Source organism: Dama dama, chromosome 14 (genome assembly GCF_033118175.1).
Source record: "Dama dama isolate Ldn47 chromosome 14, ASM3311817v1, whole genome shotgun sequence".
Taxonomy (NCBI): domain Eukaryota; kingdom Metazoa; phylum Chordata; class Mammalia; order Artiodactyla; family Cervidae; genus Dama; species Dama dama.
Window position 1 is genome coordinate 54,485,560 of NC_083694.1, and position 16,152 is coordinate 54,501,711.

The 16,152-nt window shown below is 39.3% G+C and overlaps 1 protein-coding gene and 1 non-coding gene across 2 annotated transcripts in view; both read left to right on the forward strand.

The window, feature by feature from the left end:
• The window catches only part of PAPPA2 (pappalysin 2), a 297,914-nt gene that overhangs the window by 106,428 nt on the left and 175,334 nt on the right, over window positions 1-16,152 (forward strand). The window lies entirely within an intron of this gene.
• Window positions 7,736-7,808, forward strand: TRNAG-CCC (transfer RNA glycine (anticodon CCC)). Its single transcript has one exon. It is a non-coding gene; the product is annotated as a tRNA-Gly (tRNA).

The window sequence follows — 16,152 nt, forward strand, 5'->3', positions numbered from 1 at the left end:
TGATCCAAACAGAATGCTTTGTTTATCCTGGGTTTCATTGGGTCTATAGTCATCTGATACAGTTTTAGGGCTCTCCTTTTATCATTAAATTTTGCATTTTCAGTTGTCAGTATATGATAAGTCAGAAATTTGTGAGGTGAGTGATGCTTTCCAAATCAAAACTAATGTGAGTCATTCTAGTCTTCAGGGTTCTAAGAGGCAAGCTAGAAGGTTATATACCAATAAGTCATTTAGCAGTGAGTTTGAGTATCTTGAATTATTCTCATGATAAACAGTGGTAACAGAGGAGCATGCAAAACTCTAAGAAAGTACCTCCAAATTGGCTCACATCTGATTCCAAATGTTGCCTTTCAGTACATATGACAGCAAGGTTTATCAATAATGGTTTCTAAGAATCCTAGGTCAGTCATTGGGAATTGAATCTACTTGTTCAAAAAACCTTTAAAAAAATGATCTGCCTAGCCATTATGAAGACAAATCTTGTCCCCTTAATAAGAATTGTTGAGCTGGGAGCAGAGCCTTGAGTATTTTCTTACTTTTCTGGTGCTAGGCTATTGACAAAATTCATTTAAATAAAAAAATGGACAAAATACCAAAAAATTAGCTACTTGAAAACATCAGACATCAGCCAAAACAATGAGGATTTGAGAGAGCCAATCCCCAGTTAGAAGAAAGCTACATTGACATGAACTCTACATATAGCTCAGTTTTTGTTTGTTTTTTTTTCTCCTTGAGGGAAATTGCCAATTCTTAGTAAAAGTAATAGAAGCAGAGGAGCAGAGAGCAGCAGTCCAGAGCGTGCTTCAGTTTTTGCCACTGGGGAGGCAAAATCTATAAGTCAAAACTTCTAAGGTATCCAGACTAGAGGGATCAAGTTTCCAGAGAAATAGAAACCATGGAAAAAATAAATGTGATATTTTACTCATAATTTTAAGATATTTTCTGATTTCTGAACTATGCGTTCTCCAAGTCAGTTACCAAGAAAACAAGTATTGATATAAAATATCTGCTATTAAATAAAAAAACTGAAAAGTGATTTCAGGAGTCTTACAGTGGAGGGGACAAAAAAAAAAATGGAATTGAGATCCTGTCAAGGAGGGGCATTGAGACACTTAATGAAATATTCTTCATAGACATTCTATGAAGGAAAACATAAATAGTGTAGCTTACACAAAGCATAACATTCAGCCTGAAGCACTCTTAAACCCCTGTTTGTAGGAGGGTCACCTTGCCTGGAGGATCCCATAGACAGAGGAGCCTGGCAGAATACAGTCTATAGAGTCACAGTCAGACCTGACAAGTGACCTGGCAGCAGCAGCAGCAGCATCTGCCTATATTTAGCTGCCTAACGAAAGAAAGTTAAATATGCTCTGGAGGAAGACAATATCATCAAAAACCTCTACAAATATTCATGCACAATGTCCAGAAATCAGTATAAAAAAAATTTCCAGTTATGCCAAGAGACAGGATCAAATGATGGTAAACTAAACTAAACAAAGAAATAAGCAATCACTCCATAAATGCAGATCCACAGAGTATCCAGATATTGGAGTTATGGAATATTGGCTTAAGATAATTATTATTAGTATGTTCAAGGTAGATAAAAAGTTGTAGAGTGTCCTCAGAGAATTAGAATCTATATTAGTGAATCAAAGGGAAATTTTAGGACAAAAATACAGTAACTGAAATTAAGAAATTAATAGATTAGTTTGTGAGCAGGAGAAAAGATTTAGAAAACTGTAGAACTCATACATATTGAAGCTCAAAGAGGAAAAGTGATGTAAAAATATAGAAAACAGCATGAGGCATTTGAGACCTGGTGAAAAATTCCTACTGTAAATTGTAGTTCTAGAAGAAGAAGAGAAAGATTTTGAGGCAGAAACAATATCAAAGAGCTAGCAGCTGAGAATTTTGCAAGGTGACAAAAACTTGATATCAAACTACAGATTCAAACTGTTTTTCAAACCCTAAGAAGAATAAATAGAAGGAAAATCACAACTTGATTCATTATAGCAAACATGCTGAAAATCGAAGGCAAACAGAAAATACTCAAAAATAACCAGAGAAAAATTATGCTACTTTAAAAATAGCAACAGTATGATTGGCATGCTGATTTTTCAACAGAAACTATGGAGGTCAGTAAACAACAGATTGATTCATTTTTTAAAATGCTAAAAGAATAATTGCCAATTTATAATTCTATATTCAGCAAAAAATCTTTTAAAGAAAAATTAAACATATTTTCAGACAAAAATAGATCATTTAATACCAGTAGTAAAGTAAATATTGAAGAAAGCTATCCAAATAGAAAGAAAATGACTCCAAATGGAAACAGAGACATACAAAAAGAAATGAACCACACTAGAAAGGATAAAAATATTAAAATAAATAAAATATTAAAATAAAATATTAAAAGTAATAAAAATGTTTTTTTGTTTTAAAATATATGTGGTTAAAACATGGCAACAATGGCAAGAAAGACAAAAAGAAATTAAATTAAATTAAATGATTTAAGGCACCTTCTATACCAATATTTAGAAAAATTACTGATTTATTCATTTTAGATAGTTATACATACCTTATGTAAGAATTAGCTCAAAATAGATCATAGGTTTAAATATAAAAAGTAAAACTGTATAACTTCAAACAGAAAACATAAGAGAAAATCTTCAGGGCAAGGTTAGGTGAAGAGCGCTTATATATGACACCCAAAGCATAGTCCATAGAAATGAAAATGGATAAATTGAACTTAATCAAAATTAAAACTTTTTCTCTGAGAAACACTCTATTCAGATGAACAAAGCAATGGCAGACTCAGCAGAAGGATTTGCAAACCATACATCTCACAAAGGATTTGTGTCTAGAGTATATAAAGAACTTTGAAAACAAGACTAAACAAATATTCCAGTTAGAAAATGGGCCAAAGCACAGACATTTTGCCAAAGAAGATATACAGATGGAAAGTAAGCACATGAAAAGATATTTAATATCGTTAGGGAAAAACAAATTAAAGCCACAATGAGGCTACACTTATTAGAAGACCTAAAAAGTAATAATAGCAATACTAAATGCTAGTGAGAATGTAGAGAACTGGCTATTGCATATATTGCTGATGAAAAAGTAAAATGGCACAGCCACTTTGGAGAATACTTTGGCAGTTTCTTGTAAAATTAAATGTATACTTACCATATGACCCAGTAACTGGACTACTGAATATTTATCCCAGAAAAGTGAAAATATATGTCCACTCCAAAACCTGTGTATTGATCTTCATAGTAGCTCTATTTGTAATAGAGCAAAACTGGAAATGACAAAAGTATTTTTTAGTGATAAGTGCTTAAGCAAACTGTGATCCATCCATCCAGTGGAATGTGCCTGCGTGCCTGCAGTGCTCAATCGCTCAGTTGTGTCCGACTCTGCAACCCCGTGGATTGCAGCCCACCAGGCTCCTCTGTCCATGGGATTTTCCAGGCAAGAGTACTGGAGTGGGTTGTCATTTCCTACTCTAGAGGATCTTCCTGACCCAGGGATGGAACCTGCATCTCCTGCTTGGCAGGTGGGTTCTTCACCACTGAGCCACCTGGGAAGCCAATGATACTACTCAGTAATAAAAAAGAACAGAGTATTGATACATGCAGCAATTTACATGGATCTCAACAGTATTATGGGGAGTGAAAAAAATCTCAGATGTTGCATGCTTATGATTTATATAATATTCTCCAAAATTTATGTGGTATTCTCAAAGCTAGAAAAGAAAACTGGAGAGAGAGAACAAGCTAGTTGTTGTCAGGGGTTAGGAATAGTAGAGGATTGAGGAGAGAGGTATGTGTGAGGGGGGACATGAAGGATAATAGAGGAGCAATCTTAATGTTGATTGAATGTTTCAGTGTCTTGATTGTAGTGGTAGTACACCAAGGTATACAAACATGTGATAAAATTTCATAGAACTACACACATACACACAAGACTGCATGTAGAAACTGGTGAAATCTAAATAACGTCAGTAGTCTGTATGCATAAACAGAACATATCACATATAGCTCTTTGAAAGCTCACTGAATGAAGGCATGAATGAGTAAATGAATGAAGGTATTAAACTTAAATGGTTTCAAGAAATGTTTGTTCAAACTAGGGTTCTGTAACAACCTAAGGGGTGGGATGGGGTGGGAAGTGGGAGGGAGTATCAAGAGGGAGGGGACATAGGTGTACTTATGACTGATTCATGTTGATGTACGGCAGAAACCAACACAATATTGTAAAGCAATTATCCTTCAATTAAAAATAAATATTTTTTTTTAAAGAAGAGAGAAAAAGAAATATTTAAATTATGTCATTGGTCACTGAGTCATAATGAATTGAAAAAGAAGCTAGGGATTTTAAATTTTATTCTCAAACCTTTTAAGAATAACTAGTTCCCCTACCACATGTTTCCTAATTTGTTTTTAAGAAGTAGAAGACTAGACTGAACAGCTGAAATGTCTGACTCAATATGAAATTTCTCGTGTTCTTATTTACTTTTTCTTGTTCAATCATAATTGCGATTGAATAAAGGAACTATATTGACCTAAATCAGGTGTAGAGTAGTACAGACAGCTGAAATAACATGATAGAGGAAGACGTTTATGATTTTCTAAACAGAGTCTTTACAAAACTCAAGATAAGATTATCTGTGTCAACATTCAAGACTCTGTATTTGAGGGTCACTCAAGTGACCTGGCAGATAAGTACACTAGTCTGAAAGTTTGAAGATTGAGGCCAATTTCTGACTACAAATGGCTTAAGTCACTATGTGGAAAAACCAAGGTAATCTGTAGTCAACCCATTTCTGACCTTAGCATGATTTTGTACTTTCAATGGTGTGGTAATGCAGGGCAGAATTTTTTTATAAGTAAATGAGTAAGTGAGATTCCCTTGAGCTCAGAGGTTTGAATATCTTTACTTCTAGTGTACAACACTTAAACTGAAAACATGTCTTCAAAGGCAGAAGTCTTAAGTTAGTGGTTGTTATTATTGTTCAGTCACTAAGTCCAACTCTTCATGACCCCATGAACTGCAGCATGCCAGGCTTCCCTGTCCTTCACAATTTCCTGGAGTTTGCTCAAATTCATGTCCATTGAGTCACTGATGCCATTCAACCATCTCATCCTCTGCCGCCCCTTCTCCGCCTGTCTTCAATCTTTCCCAGCTTCTGGGTCTTTTCCAATGAGTTTGCTCTTCGCATCAGGTGGCCAAAGTATTGGGGCTTCAGCTTCAGCATCAGTCCTTCCAACAAATATTCAGGGTTGATTTCTTTTAGAATTGACTGGTTTGATCTCTTTACTGTCCAAGGGACTCTCAGGAGTCTTCTGCAGCACCACAGTTTGAAAGCATCAATTCTTCAGTGCTCAGCCTTCTTTATAGTCCAACTCTCATATCCACACATGACTACTGGAAAATTGAATTGAATTTATTTCATGGCAGTGTCAAAGATAGAATAATTAGAAGTTCACTGTAGAGATATGCACAGCAAAATTGGGAGACAGACAGGCAAATACAAACTTATAGTAATATTATGTGATGCTGCCACACATGAGGTCAAGTAGGAACATGACAAGAAAGTGCTTGGTTATGCCAAAAATATCAGAGAAGAAGGGGAGAGTTTGCTGAGGGGCTGAGGCTTGAGGAGAGAGTTAAAAGATAAGCAGAAGTTTGCGTGGCAGACAATGACAGGGCATTCCAGAGTGAAACAAAAGGTAGATGCCAATATTTAGACTGGTAAAAACTTAGACTTGCTTAGAAATGGAATATCCTTGGAATCGCTAGAACAGAGCTCTTCAAACTCATTTTTGCTTTCCTGTAACTCCTAAAAGACTTTTGAGAAACCCTTTACCCCTTCATAGGTTTTAAAAGTAACATCTAAAAATTTAGCCATAAGTTTAAATTATAGCAAAGAATATTATCTCTGGTGTATTATCTAAATTATTGACATTTAAAAATGATTTTTAAATCTCCTCTTCTAAATGTATCCTCACTAACATAACAATTTGATAATTACTATCATTCATTTTAAAATGTATGGCCATGCACTTTTTTAACATTGAGAAATTAGTACTCATTGCTCCTTTTTTTCTCTTTGGAATCGTGTTTCCATTTCATTGCTCCTGTAGAACTTTGTGGGCTCCCCTGGTGTCTCAACAGTAAAGAATCTGCCTGCACTGCAGGAGACATAAAAGATGTGGGTTCAATCCCTGGGTTGGGAAGATCCCTGGAGGAGGGAATGGCAACCCACTCCAGTATTCTTGCCTGAAGAATCCTAGGGACAGAGGAACCGGGAGGGTGACAGTCCATAAGGTTGCAAAGACTTGGACATGACTGAAGTGACTGCGCGTGTGTGCCCTCGCACGCACACACACACACACACACTCATGTAGAACTTTGCACTTAATGTAACAATGAAAGAAAGTGAAAGTGAAGTCACTCAATGATGGCCAGCTCTTTGTAACCCCATAGACTGTAGCCCACCAGGCTCCTCCATCCATGGGATTTTCCAGGCAAGAATACTGGAGTGGGTTTAGTAAGTCACCTATTTATCTTCTAAAAACAGATTTTGAGTAAAACAACTCTTTTGTGATATCTTATAATTAAAGTTTTTATTTTGAGATAATTATATATTCACATGTGGTTGTAAGAAATAGTACAAAGAGATTCCACATATCCTTTACCCATTTTCCTTCAAGGGAAGCATCTTGCAAAACTATAATACAATATCACAAACAGGATATTAATGTTGATACTGATCATAAATTATAATGAGTTAAAAATTTCTTCTCAATTGAGTTAGCTTTTGAAATGTTTCTTTGTCCAAAACTGATCAAAATAATACTTTAAAATGTTGATTGATGGCTAGTAAACAAAGTGGTAAATGCACATTTAATGAGTTGAGAATGGCTTTTCTCTCCCAGATGAGTTCTTGTGTCAGTGGATGAAAAGTAATTACTGCTATAATAAGACAGGATTTAGTATCAGTTATATTGCTTTATTTTTTTTTCTTTTTTAGCTCTAAGTGCTGAGAATTTTTTTTCACATAAATAAGTAGATGAGGGAGATAGAGTTTTGTTTGACTGAGTGGATGGTGGTACCAAGGTAGAAAATATAGAAAAAAAGAGGAGCAAAGAGTGAGGCAGTTTGATTTTGGAGGTGTTAAATTTGGGGTCTCTACCAACTTGACCATGCAAAGGATTTCCACAAAAGCAGAAGGAGGAGCAGGATACAGAAGTGTACCAGACATCAAAGGAAAGAGGGGTTTGAGAGAGTCCCTTGTGACCCACAAATACGCCTGCTTCAGAAAGACGAAGTAAGTACAAGGGCATCTTGGCTAGGTTAGAAAGGACAGTCAGTCATTCTCTGGCATGGAAGTTGAACACTTCAGAGTGTTCTGGGCCAACCATCTTTCTAATTGTCCTAGGGAATGTCTGTACTGCCAAGAACATTCAGAGATACTGATCAGATCACAAGCAACATGCCCCAGTGCGTGGGACCTAAGAACTGTGTGGGAGGGAACTTGAGCCTGGCTTACAATGGGGCTTTAGACATATAGGATCTTCTATGGAGTCCAGGTAATACGACCCTTGTAGGAAAAAATGTCTTTGAGTGATAGAGTGGGCTATGGCTTCCAAAACATAGGAAGAAATACATGTTGAGCAAGTCACCTAATATATAAAATGGGGATAAAGGTAGAGAGCCTGGCACATGGACTTCCCTGGTGGTCCAGGGGCTAAGACTCTGCACTCCCAATGCAGGGGGCCCAGGTTCAATCCCTGGTCAGGGAGCTAGATCCCACATGCTGCAACTAAGACATGGCACAGCCAAATTAATGAATTAATTAATTTTAAAAGTACCTGGTGCATAGTAGGGCTTCAGTAGATATGAGCTCCACTGGTACCAGTAGTAGTAGCAACAGCAATAGAAATTCCACATACCATGTGTCTGCGGCTGGCATTCTTGGTTGTGCCCTTAGCCTCTCACCTACCTCATCTCCATCCCAGAGAATTTTAGTGCCCTAGAAAGATGTTTGCTCCTTTGTAAAAGAGTAAACAATGTGTTTTAAGGGTCAAACTGCTCGTAGTGGCAAAGCAATTTATAAGAAGCAAGGAGATTCCATATATATGTGTAATATGCAATATTTATTTTTCTCTTTCTCACTTTATATAACAGGCTCTAGGTTAATTCACCTTAGTTCAACTGACTCCAATTCTTTCCTTTTTATGGCTGACTAATATTCCTTTGTATATATGTACCACAACTTCTTTATCCATTCATCTGTCAATGGACATCTAGGTTGCTCCTTAAGCAGGAGAGGGTGGGCCTGATTGAGGGGCCTAATTGAGAAGATAGCCTGGACATATACCCAGTACCTAATGTGTAAAGTGGATAGCTAATATATTTAACACAGGGAGCCCAAGGAAGCTGCTCTATGACACAAGGAGCCCAGCCTGGCAGTCTATGACCACCCAGAAGGCAGGGATAGGGGATGGGGTAGGAGGGAGACTCAAGAGGGAGGGAATATATATATATTCTCTCTCTCTATATATATATATGCTTCCCTAGTAGCTCAGTGGTAAAGAATCTGCTTGCAATATAGGAGCCACAGGAGACATGGGTTTAATCCCTGGGTCCAGAAGATCTCTGGAGGAGGGCATGACAACCCACTCCCATGTTCTTGCCTGAGAATCCCATGGACAGAGGAGCCTGGTGGGCTATAGTCCATAGGGTTGCAAAGAGTTGGACACGGTGACTGAAGTGACTTAGCATGCACATGGTCATATATATATGTTTGTGTGTGTGTGTGTGTGTGTGTGTGTATTTTAAGTTTTAGCTGATTCATGTTGTTATACAGCAGGAATCAGCACAACATTGTAAAGCAATTGTTGTTCTTCAGTTGCTAATTCATGTCTGATTCTTTGCAACCCCGTGGACTGCAGCTTGCCAGGCTTCGCTGTCCTTCACTATGTCCTGGAGTTTGCTCAGATTCATGTCCATTGAATTGGTAAAGCCATTATCCTACAATAGAAAAAAAAAACAGAAAAATTAAAAGAAGCCAAAGTAGTCTCCTTATGAGTCACAGAAGGAAAGAATAAGTGATTGTTGGCAGTTTGGGGGTGGTGGGGAGTACCGAGTCAGGGTCTGCGGTTATCACAGGGCCAGATGGACTGGAGGAGAGGAACTGCCACAGAGGTGGCGCAGGTGTGGCATATGTCTGGTGGGAGGCAAAGCAGGAGCTGCATGGCCGGGTAGGGGAAGATGGAAGCAGCAGATGTGAGCTCACAGGGGATATAAATGTCCCTCACCTAGAATTTTCATAGGGGATCCCCATCCCCGCCAAGACAAAGCTCGACTTCCTCCTAACCAAACAGAAGGCATTGAGATTGGACTCTGACATCAGTTGTGACACATTCATGCACAATGTGAGTGAGAAATGGCCATGGATTTGGCAAGCAGGAAGTCTTTGGTAGTCTCAGCCTGATTGTCTCTGTGAAGTACAGATGGAGGAACCAGAGTGGGAAGGGTCGAAAGGTCTGCAGGAGGTAAAGAGGGGCACCCAGGTGCAACAAACCACTAAATGATGGGGCTAGAGCAAAACAATTTCATTCTTCTCCACCGTCTCCTCTTCACTATGCCAAAGTGGAGCGATTCTTATGTGCGATGAGGAGTAAACAAGACATGTAAACTGGAGCATGCCATGTTCATATAAGGACTTATGGAATCATTAATGAGAAAAGCTACAGGGCACGAACATGATAAGGGCTTTTACTGGCCGTTACCCACTGGCTGCTTCTGTAGATTATTGAATTATCAGAAGATGACATTCTGTAAATGGTGTTATTTTAGGTTGCTTGGGGTTTCAAACATAGTGGGCACTCTTAGACGTTGAAAGCCTGAAAAAATTATCCTCTAGTATGAACTACATGTCCTGAAATTGGGGTGGCCCAAGGATAGGTTTGAAGAAGTGGCAGGAATACACAGAAAAGCTATACAAAAAAGATCATAATGTCCCAGATAACCACAATGGTGTGATTGCTCATCTAAAGCTAGACATCCTGAGCTTGAAGTCAAGGGGGCCTTAGGAAGCATCACTACAAACAAAGCTAGTGGAGGTGATGGAATTCCAGCTGAGCTATTTCAAATCCTAAAAGATGATGCTGTTAAAGTGCTGCACTCAATATGCCAGCAAATTTGCAAAACTCAGCAGTGGCCACAGAATTGGAAAAGGTCAGTTTTCATTCCAATCCCAAAGAAAGGCAATGCCAAAGAATGTTCAAACTACCACACAATTGCACTCATTTTATGCACTAGCAAAGTAATGCCCCAAATTCTCCAAGCTAAGCTTCAACAGTATGTGAACTGAGAACTTCCAAAAGTTCAAACTGGATTTAGAAAAGGCAAAGGAACCAGAGGTCAAATTGCCAACATCTGTTGGATCTTAGGAAAAACAAGAGAATTCCAGAGAAACATTTACTTCTGCATCATTGACTACACTAAAGCCTTTGACTGTGTGGATCACAACAAACTGTGGGAAATTATTAAATAAATGGGAATGCCAAACCACCTTACCTGTCTTCTGAGAAACCTGTATGCAGGTCAAGAAGCAGCAGTTAGAACTGGACATGAAACAATTGACTGGTTCAAAATTGGGAAAGGAGTGCATCAAGGCTCTATATTGTCAACCTGCTTATTTAACTGATATGCAGAGTACATCATGCAAAATGCTGAACCAGATGAAGCACAAGCTGGAATCAAGATTTCCAGGAGAAATATCAATAACCTCAGACATGTAGAAGACACCACTCTTATGGCAGAAAGTGAAGAAGTACTAAAGAGCCTCTTGATGAAGGTGAAAGAGGAGAGTGAAAAAGCTGGCTTAAAACTCAACATTCAAAAAACTAAGATCTTGGCATCCAGTCCCATAACTTCATGGCAAATAGATGGGCAAATGATGGAAACAGTCACAGACTTTTTTTCTTGGGCTCCAAAATCACTGCAGATGGTGACTGGAGCCATAAAATTAAAGATACTTTCTTCTTGGAAGAAAAGCTATGACAAACTTAGACTGTGTACTAAAAAGCAGAAAGATTACTTTGCTGACAAAGGTCTATATAGTCAAAGCTATGGTTTTTCCAGTAGTCATGTATGGATGTGAGAGTTGGACTATAAAGAAAGCTGAGTGCTGAAGAATTGATGCTTTTGAACTGCGGTGTTGGAGAAGACTCTTGAGAGTCTCTTGGACTGCAAGGAGATCAAACCAGCTAATCCTAAAAGAAATCAATCCTGAATATTCGTTGGAAGGGTTGAAGCTGAAGCTGAAGCTCCAATAGTTTGGCCAGCTGATGCAAAGAGCCAACCCATTGAAAAAGAATCTGATACTGGAAAAGACTGAAGGCAGGAGGAGAAGGAGACGGAGTACGAAATGGTTGAATGGCATCACCGACTCAATGGACATGAATTTGAGTAACCTCTGGGAGTTGGTGAAGAACAGGGAAGCCTGGTGTGCTGCAGTCCATGGGGTCACAAAAAGTCTGACACGGCTGAGAAACTGAATAACAAAAGACAGGTTTGAGGAGGGCATGGCAACCCACTCCAGTATTCTTGCCTGGAAAATCCCATGGAAAGAGGAGCCTGGCAGGCTGAAGTCCATAGGGTCATGCAGAGTTGGACATGACTGAAGTGACTTAGCATGTATGCATGCAAAGATAGTTTTATGCATTTGTGAGTAGGTGGAATATTAATAAACAATCACCTTTACATGTGATACCTTGAAAGGTCTCCTCTACTAGAACATATCCTAGTAATCACTGAATCCTTTGTTTCCAGAACACTGTTGTTGGTCACTAAGTCATGCCCCATTCTTTTGCAGTCCCATGGAATATAACCCACGAGGCTCCTTTGTCTATGGGATTTCCCAGGCAAGAATACTGGAGTGAGTTGCCATTTCCTCCTCCAGGGAATCTTCCCTACCCAGGGACTGAACCTGTGTTTCCCACATTGGCAGGCAGATTCTTTACCTTTGAATCACCAGGGAAGCCCTAGAACAGGACCTGACACTGTGTAGATGCACAATGAAGGCTGAATTGATAAATCAATTATAGAAAATATCTTTCCCATTCATACTCTGTAGTGCTTAAGATTTTGGCATGAGGTTTTGTGTGTGTGTGTATGTGTGTGATGCACCACCCTCATCCAATAGCAAAGAAAAGATTACATCATAGGTCTCCAAAGCCTCAGTAATAACATCTTCAGTTTTCATTAATCAAATTACTTTTCTCCCATGGTATGGAAGTGGTTAGAAAGCCTGGAGTGCTTGAGAGTTGGGAGGTAGGAATGGCTGAAAGAGTGTAAAAGGAGAGAGAAACAACATCAAGCTCTGCAAAATCTTTACCCTCTACACATTCTACTCTTAGTTCAGTCTTGCCCAGAACAAGGACTTCTTTCTCATGAGACCACAGGCTGTAAAACCAAGAAGCCAACACAGGGCTTGGAGATGAATTATGTCTGGATTGGTCCTGTTAAAAACTTGCTTCATTTTCTAAGTGCTAGTGGCTTTTTAAAATATTTTCCATTTCTTTCTCTCCCCTTGTCTGTCAGTCCACCTCTGCCACTTTCCTCCCTTGCCCTGCCCACAAGTGCTCCTTCCTCAGACCCAAACACATCCTGATGGCTTTGTCCCTTCCTTGCAAAGAGTGTGTTTGGAGGAGTGTGTTTCAGCCAGTAACTGGAAGTAATCACAAGGCACCTGCAGACCAGCTCTCAACCTCCTTGTTTTATGGGCATATAACATTCAGCCCTAAAAGTTTTACAGAACAGTTTTAAAGTCATTTCAACTCATGTCCTTTTCCTCAAGCCGCTAGAGGTTTTTTGTTTTTGTTTTTTTTTTTAGACAGAAGTGACTTTGGGAGTCATTTCCTACCCACACGCCACTCTGGCGGTCTTGTGGTGAAGCGGGGAAAAGTTGGAACTTGGGAATACAGCATCACTTTGGGAGCTTGGCTGTCTGCTACTGAGATTTCATCTTTTAATCAGCAACTTCTCTCGCTTTTCTTCCTCTGCACCTTCCTCCAGACCACACAACAACCCTGTCTTATTGTTTTAGTTCGTCTCTTATAATCAAAGCTGAAAGGTCTTCTAAGAAGGCACTGGCTCCCCGCCAGTCCATTAAGCAACAGCTGTGCCACATACGGCCACAAGTTGCTAAATCCAGGGAGCCTCATTCATATTGTGTTCTGTGTATAAGTCAGTTGTACTGGTATGTACTGAGTTCAAGTTCCAGTACCATATTCAGATATGCAAGAAATGTAATATTTATTTATTCTTCTATAATTGAATTTTATTTCTATGTTGAGCCTCTCTGTTGCTGGGTAGTAGAAATTTACTCTCAACTGAATTTCCTTTGCTTGGGACTGTATCTAACTGCAGATCTGGCTTATAAATGCCAAGGTCATAGAGGGAAGGTTCATTTTATCCTTAGTCATCAGGTGATGCTGATCGTCTGAAATGACCCTTGTTCCCATCACAGAGTCCTCTACCTTCAGGGATTCCCTGGTAGGCCCTCTGTTACCCTTCCCTCTTAACATCATTGGGCAGCCATTCTTCTTTAGAACTAGGTTCCTTAATTCGGAACCCATCGCTGGAATGAGGCAAGACCCCTCCTGTTGTCAGATCATATGCACATATTTTGAATCTTTATCCCTTTATTGGGGTCTCAAAAGATAGGCGACAGTCCATTTTATCTGGACCCACCATCATCTATACATTCTCATTATGTCCTTTTTATCTCTTCTTTCTTCCTCCAGCTTAAGAGAACCTTTCCGATGCTAAGAGGATGGTGGTGGTGTTGGTGATATGAGGCAAGGATTACCTTCCTGCATTTATCTACCATGCTAACTAAACCACAGAGTCCTCTCAGTGTCTCAGTGGCATAGGCTTTGGAAATCTCACAGCCAGAAAAGGACTGCTTATTTCCTTGCTTTTCACTCTTTTATATACCTCCTAGTAAGGTTATAAATGAATGCAAGAGAGTCTGGGAGTAGGGTAAGAGGGAGGGAGGCAAGGAACCACTTGGTGAAATGTTAGTATTTACAAAATGTTGCTGAAAGTCGGCCCTGCATAGGTACACCTGTTCTGGTCATCAGTTCCTAGAACCCCTTTTAGGACAGGTGTTGGAAAGTGAATGAGGGTAGAGAAAGTCCGACAGTGCCTTAAAGTGAAGATTGAGGGGTCAAAGTATGGTTAAAACAAACACTGGTATGTCTTTCTACTTCCTGTTTCAATGTGGCGGGTGACAGCAGAGAACACAAAAGAAGGAATTCTATTGTAGAGGAAACCCCATCCCTCCCAGAGGAGGAAAGACAAACATGAACAGTGGTTTCGATATAGGAAATGACAATTAAATCTTTTGAAATTAGAGAAGTGGTAAGGAAAAGGATTGACACTAAAGAAAAAAAGGTGTCTTGTTCAAATCTGACCTACCAGTAAGGTCTATGAAACATTTAGCTTACTTTCCCAAACTCTTAAAATTTTCTTTCCTCTTACAATCACTAATTTTAGGCCACTGCAAATCATTTTTGAATGCCAGTATATTGTCTCTGAAAAGATTGGGCACTTGTCTATTTGCAACTCTGTTCAATTCATTTCTGTCTTCTGGGTGCCCATGGTCTCAAGATCAGAACAACCTGGAAGCAAAGTATGAGCATCTTAGAAGCAAATCAGAGCTCCTCATGTGAGGGTGTTTGTCTGCCTTGCTTGGTGATATCTGCTATCACTGTGGGAGGTTTGCCCTGTTTGTGGCCTGACCTTAGCTTTCATTTTCAAGTTGAATGAAGATGGTTAGGTGAGAGCCAGTGAGGGGTGGGGGCAAATAAGTGCACGTGGCCAGGCTGCATTATGTAATTATAATAATATTGACAAATAGTCTAATACACCTTTTCAGTTACTTTGTTCTGGAAAATAAGTGAAATGCTTATTAATCTACATTACTACTTCAATCTTCATAACCCTTTAAGGTAAGAGCACTTGTGACCACTGAACAGATTCACAAATAGCCTAACACTTTTACGCAATGTCTTCCTAAATAAAGACCAATACATTCCCAGTGAATGTCCACAGCCAGAGAAGGAGCCGCAGTCACTCCAAAGGCCATCTAGTGTGAGAGAGGCTTCTGTGCAGTGGTGTAAGGCCCCACTTATAACCACTCAGAGTCAGACCCACACGTGGTGCTGGTAATGAAAACGGAGGGAACTGTGAAGTGTAGGGATCCACTTCAGAAAATGGTGCTGATTTGTTTGAATATTAGTGCAAAATAGTCCTGAAAAGTAGCATTTTGTACCATCTTTTCCTTGTTTCTACTAAGTTTCTCCTGGAAAAGCATTGCTCATTTCCTTGAGAGGGTGAGAATTTACAGCTCCTTGGATCTTCCCTGGTCAGACCCAAATGGCAGAGAAGGCAGGAAGGAGTTGCCATTCTGGCAACTGGACTTAGTGTTTACTTATCATATATCATGTCTTGTTCCTTCTTTTTTAAAAATCGAAGCATAGTGATTTACAATGTTGTGTTAGTTTTAGGTGTATATATGGGTTTGTGTGCCTGTGTTTGCTAAGTCACTTCAGTCGCATCTGACATTTTGCAACCCTATGGACTGTAGCCTGCCAGGCTCCTCTGTCCATGGGATTCTCCAGGCAAGAATACTGGAGTGGTTTGCTGTGTCCTTCTCCAGGAAATCTTCCCAACACAGGGATCGAACCTGCGTCTCCTGAAGTTCCTGCATTGCAGGTGGATTCTTTATCACTGAGCAACCGGGGAAGTCCATACGTGTGTGTGTGTGTGTATACACTTTTTCAGATTCTTTTCTGCTATGAGTTATCACAAGATACTGAATATAGTTCCCTGTGCTATGCAGTAGGTCCCTGTTGTTTATCTGTTTTATATATAGTAGTATGTATCTGCCAATCACCAACTCCTATTTTATCCCTCCTCCACATTTCCCTTTTGGTCACCATAAGTTTGTTTTCTATGTTTGTGAATCTATTTCTGTTTTGTAAATAAGCTCATTTGTATCTGTTTAAAGGTTATATTCCACATATAAATAATATTATACAATATTTGGTTTTCTGTGTCTGACTTACT